Source organism: Macaca nemestrina, chromosome 13 (genome assembly GCF_043159975.1).
Source record: "Macaca nemestrina isolate mMacNem1 chromosome 13, mMacNem.hap1, whole genome shotgun sequence".
NCBI classification, from domain to species: domain Eukaryota; kingdom Metazoa; phylum Chordata; class Mammalia; order Primates; family Cercopithecidae; genus Macaca; species Macaca nemestrina.
Window position 1 is genome coordinate 5086908 of NC_092137.1, and position 6081 is coordinate 5092988.

At 39.1% G+C, this 6081-nt stretch overlaps 1 non-coding gene across 1 annotated transcript; it reads left to right on the forward strand.

Annotated features, from left to right (window-relative positions):
• Positions 1–301: 301 nt before the first annotated feature.
• Positions 302–408, forward strand: LOC112424683 (U6 spliceosomal RNA). The gene has a single exon (XR_003015539.1). It is a non-coding gene; the product is annotated as a U6 spliceosomal RNA (small nuclear RNA).
• The last annotated feature ends 5673 nt before the right edge of the window (positions 409–6081 follow it).

The following is a 6081-nucleotide window of genomic DNA, read 5'->3' on the forward strand; positions in this document are numbered from 1 at the left end:
GAGCAACAGGAAAACATAAGATTATGAACTGGGGATTTTCAGGGAGGAGAAAGAAAGAATGGCCAGAAAATGAAATGAGGGAATAGTTAATAGGCGTTCTACCTCCCTCTAAGCTCAGTGGTAATGATAATTGTAGAGAGAACATGACCACCGCTTGAGACATCTGCAGGGGAGGCAGTTTGTTCAGGTGGGAGGAACAAGAGTGTGCATCACAGTCTAGATGGATGTTGGGACCTAGATTACTTTCCTGCAGCTGCCCACCCAGAGTCCGCAAACTGAGTTGCTTTAAACAATGCAAATGGTGCTCGTTTCCACAGCACGAATGCTAAAATTGGAATGACATAAAGAAGATTAGCACGGCCCCTCCACAAGGATGACATGCAAATCCATGAGGTATTCCAGAAGAATGCAAATGTATCCCCACAGTTCTGGAGGCAAGAAGTCTGAGATCAGGGTGTTGGTAGGGCCATGTGCTCTCTGAAGGCTGTAGAGGTAGATCATTGCTTACTTCTCTCTTTGCTTCTGGTAGTTTCCAGCTTCTTGCTGCCCTTGGCTTGAAGATGCATCTCTCCAGTCTTTGCCTCTGTCATCACATGACATTCTTCCTGTGTCTCTTCTCCTTTTCTAATAAGGACACCAGTCACATTGAACTTATGGCCCACCTTACTTCATTACGAAGTCATCTTGATTATATCTGCAAAGATGCTATTTCAAAATAAGGTCAATTCACAGGTACTGGGGCTAGGACTTGAACGTATCTTCTTTTGAGGAGTACAGTTCACTCCACAACAGGATTAGGAGTGAATTGCAAGCCCAGTAGGAACAGTCTCACAGTGAACAGAGAAAATCTTCCCAACTCTTCGTTTCTTGTGTTACTGGTTCCGAGGTATCCGTTTCTCCTGGTACTCTCTCATTCAACATATGAGCATTTCAGTGCCAAGAGCTGAAAGTGGCTCAGAGAAAAGAAGCACATGGTGCTGCCCCCACAGACTCTGCCCAGGAGGTCTCATTCTTCTTCATGGACTCTGAGTGAGACCTGCTGCCTCTAGGACCCCCTGTCCCTGGAACCTCTCTTGTTCCTCCCTCATTGTGTATTTTCTACATTACCCACGTTGTGTAACTCAATATGTGTATTAGTCCATTTTCATACTGCTATAAGAAACTGCCCAAGACTGGGCAATTTATAAAGGAAAGAGGTTTAATTGACTCACAGTTGTGCATGGCTAAGGAGGCCTCAGGAAACTTACAATCATGGGGGAAGGCAAAGGGAAAGCGAGCACCTTCTTCACAAGGCAGCAGGAAGAGAAGTGCTGATTGAAGACGGAAGAGCCCTTTATAAAACCATCAGATCTTGTGAGAATTCACTCACTATCACAAGAATAGCACGGGGAAACCACCCTGATGGTTCAATTTCCTCCACCTGGTCTCCCTCTTGACACATGGGGATTATGGGTATTACAATTCAAGATGCGAACTGAGTGGGGGCATAAATCCTAACCATATTACCATGTAACTGACAAAATGACCTTGTAAATGGTATCTGCTTATTGGACACTTTTCTGCATACTAAGGATAAAAGACATTCAAAGCCCTGCCCTGGAGGAGCTTATGATCCAGTAGCACACACATGGCTTTTCTAACATTTTTCCTTCTCCTAATTAGATTCTCAGTTCTGGAGGGCAGACCCTTTTATTATACATGAATTCCACCCACCCACCCATGCAGTGCCATAGTGAATAAATATTCCGTGATTATTTTAGAGTTATGGGCTGTGATTTGAAATCCATGAGTGGTCTGCTATCTTGTCAATCACACTAGTCTCCACTTCAGCCCAAATACATGGGGACAGAAACTTTATTTCTATATTGAATACAGATTCCTGGTTGGCTGGCAAACAATAATTTTTAATCACAGCAGATAAGAAAGTGGAAGAAGTAGGTATTTTTTTTTTCTGAAAACTTGATCTATACTTCAAAATCCTAAGGAAAAGATTATAGTTCCTGCATTGGTTTTCTGTGACTATTGTAAGAATTAATACAAACATGGTGGTTGAAAACAACAGAAATGTATTCTCTCACAATTCTCTAGAAAGCAGGTAACACATGGATAATGCAAAACATCATGCAGCCATTAAGCTTAGGTAGAAAATTAATCACATGGGATGCTGCACATGATACTTTTAAAAGGAAGGAGGTAGATTTATGTATATGTTATAATCACTTTGGAATGAAAATAGCATAAATTATATGAATAAAAGTAGGAAAAAAACATGGAAGGAGTATGCATTAGCAGTTAAAAATCATTGTGTTTAAAGATTATAAGATGTATTTTCAATGCTTAGTTTTATAATTATTTGAAAAATAATCTAAAGGCTTTAAAAAGAGCATTTGTTATTTGTATTTTTAGAAATAAAAACTTTAAATACCATTCTAAGAAAAAAATGATATAACCAGCAACATATAATGGAATAAGAAAAGCAATGAGGAAGATGATTTGTAATTGATCTACTTTGGATGAATTTTAGGATTTGACCACTAAATAAATTAGTTCACAAAATTTACTTGTGTGAACAAATTCAGAACAAAGAATGAGTGAACAGAATACCACAAATATGTGGTAATTTAAAAGTAAGAAACACTCATGTTCTAATTTTTAGTACTGAATACTTTGAAAGGAACAAAATAAAATGTGTTATGTAAATTAGCAGGAAAGTTGAAACATGCATATATTCAAATAGGCCCTGGATAACAGATATGTATCTTACACATTTGTTAAGTCTAGTTCAGATGTAGGTACTTTGCAAAAATGCAAAAAATATTAATTGAATAAATGAGTGAAAAGTATAGGGGTTTTAGTTGATGAAAATGCATTTTCAATAATTGTTCTTAGAAAGAGGAGTACCTCATATAACAACTAATCGATCTAGGAAAACTGTCAGCAAAATCCTGTCTGGGCCCTCACTTTTCAATAAAACACTATAAAAGTAACCATCATCTGGGTGCCCCCACACTTCTTATTCTCAGCTCAGTATGCTGTCTCCTCCTGGGCTCCTGGGGGATTTTTAGCCACACTAGGGAGTGATCTGGTTTTGAGAAAGTCTGGAATCTGACTTTCACTCCAATGTTACTAACAGTTGTTTCTGGATTGTAGTGGTAAGGAGGCTTTATAAATCAGCTTATGTTCTTTATGCTAAGTCTCAGAGAAACACATATGCCATGGAGAGTTTTAATCACAGGAGAGATCCAATTACTCATGGAGTACAAAGGGGCAACCGCATTTGAATTCTCCCTTTGATCATCCAGAAATGTGATCGTGAAGAAAATAGAGTCAATACTCAATGAAATTTTGAATTAGTTGTATAGTCATTTTTAAAATCAAAGCCGTTCTCTTCCCTTTTCTTAAAAGATTGAATTATTACTAGTACAGGTGTTTAAATCACAACATGTTCTTGGTGCTTGTGATGGTTAATACCAAGTGTCAACTTGATTGGATTGAAGGATCCAAAGTATTAATCCTGGGTGTGTCTTCAAGGGTGTTGCCACAGGAGATTAACATTTGAGTCAGTAGTCTGGGAAAGTCAGACCCACCCTTAACCTGGGTGGACACTGTCTAATCAGCTGCCAGCACAGATAGAATGTAAAGCAGGCAGAAAAATGTCAAAAGACCAGACTGGCTTAGCTTTACAGCATACATCTTTCCCCCCTGCTGGAATTTTCCTGCCCTCGAACACTGGACTCCAAGTTTGTCAGTTTTGGGACTCTGACTGGCTTTCCTTGCTCCTCAGTTTGCAGATGGACTATTTGGGGCCTTCTGATCATGTGAGTTAATACTTAACAAACTTATATATATATATATATATATATACACACACACATATATACACACACACACGCATATATATGTATATATATCTCCTATTAATTCTGTCCCTCTAGAGAACCCTGACTAATATAGTGCTCAAAATGCTAGCCATATACAAATCTACTTCAGTAACCTACCTCCGTCCATCACTTAAATCTTGGTGTGCCCTTACTTTGTAACCATAGCTTCTTTGTTCTCCAATCTTTAGGTAAAACTTAAGTGATCCTATCAACTCTTGGAACTTTAACTGCCAGCTTTTGTGCAAAATAACACACTCAATCTCTCCATTTCAAATTTCTCCTAACTTCCAGATTTGCTGTATCCCACATACACTGTGTCCAAAGTGAACTCATTTCCATTTCTCAATTCTTTTATTTCCCTTACTGAATAAGATGAACACCCATCTTAGAGAATGACACTATTATCTACCCAATTCCCCGAAAAGAAACATGTAATCAGCCTAGACCTTTCTCCTTCATATTCCTCTCTTCCCATGTTTATATTAATGAGCATTCACAAATGTGAAATAAGAGCTCTCTTCAAACCTTTTCCTGCTTTATCTCCACTGCTACCTTATTTCAGGGTCCAACCATACATCAAGTTAGGGTACTGTTCTTGTCTCCGTTTCATTTCTTCTGGCCTCCCTGTGCATTCCAATGGAGTCCCGTAAATTATTATCATATCTCCATTCTTGAGTCAGTAAATGGGTTGCCCAGCCTATCTACCTACTTTCAAGTCTGGTTTCTTATCAAGATCTGAATTTCTTTGTGAGTCAGTGTCCTCCATTGTAAGAATGCATTTACGATATTAATTTCAAATTGTGATCTCATCTCTCTGTATGAAGGATACCTGTGACCTTTTATAGACATTGATTTAATTGGTCTTGGATGGACCACAGGTACTGTAGGTTTTTCAACTCACAAGATGATTTCAATACACAACCAGTGTTTTTAGCTCATGAAGTAAAATACAGCAGTTGCTATGGGTTGGGTCCCGTGTTCATCAGCGTTCTCTAGAGGGCCAGAACTAATAGGATAGTTCTATACATAAAGGGGAATTTATTAAGGCGTATTGACTCACATGAACCCAAGGTGAGGTCCCACAGTAGGCCATCTGCAAGCTGAGGAACAAGGGAGCCAGTCCAAGTCCCAAAACTGCAGAACTTGGAGTCTGATGTTCGAGTACAGAAAGCATCTATCATGGGAGAAAGATGTAGGCCGGAAGACGAAACCAGTCTAATCTTTCCATGTTCTGCCTGATTTTAGTTTGGCTGCACTGACAGCTGATTAGATGGTGCCCACTCAGATTGAAGGTGGGTCTGCCTTCCTGGCCCACTGACTCAAAGGTTATTCTCCTTTGGCAACACCTTCACAGACACACCCAGGAAAAATACTTTGCATCCTTCAATCCAATCAAGGTGACCCTCACTATTAACCGTCACAGGTCCTTAACTCAAATATCTATCCATATCCTTTCCTTAAACTATTTCATCTTTTTCACCCTCAGTATGTCTTCACTTTGGGGTGGGAGAAGTTTCATAAACTGAGCCTAGAATCCATCAGGATAAGCTGCCACCTTGTTTGGTTTCCTGAGAAGCCTCTAAGCACCTCTGTGTCTGCAATCAGTCAACCAATCAAGCTGGTAAGCAAGGAAGCCATTAGAATTGAGGTTCTGTGACCCTACACATGCCACAACAAACACATCTCTGGGAGATGAAGAGTTCTCTTCATTTGAAGGAGGACAAGGCTCTTTTGCTTTGATGCTTTCTCAGATGCCATTCTGAATAAATCTGAACAGATTTTTGATGACCTGTGAGAACAGCTGTCTAATGACTAAAAGGGACTCCAACCCCAAAAGCCAGAAATGAAGATGGGATCTGACAGCACTGAGTGGTATTTTCTACAAGAATGGCCAAGTTTCTTAACATATATTAAGAGATTTATAAAAACAATAATAATAACATAGAAAATGATAGTTTTCTGGCAGTCTAAGATCAAAACCTATTTATAGAGTTTAATAACAACTCCTTAAGGGACGCTTTGATGTCTTCAGAGTGCTCTCAACATCAAACTACTCAACAATATGGTCTAAAGTTATGTTTATTTTTCATGGCCCTTGTCATTATTTGCACTCATATGTTATTTATTTGATGTGTATTTGTATAATGTCTTTCTCATCTGGCAGATTTGCCTGCCTGGGGTCTGTTTTGTTCCTCCCTGT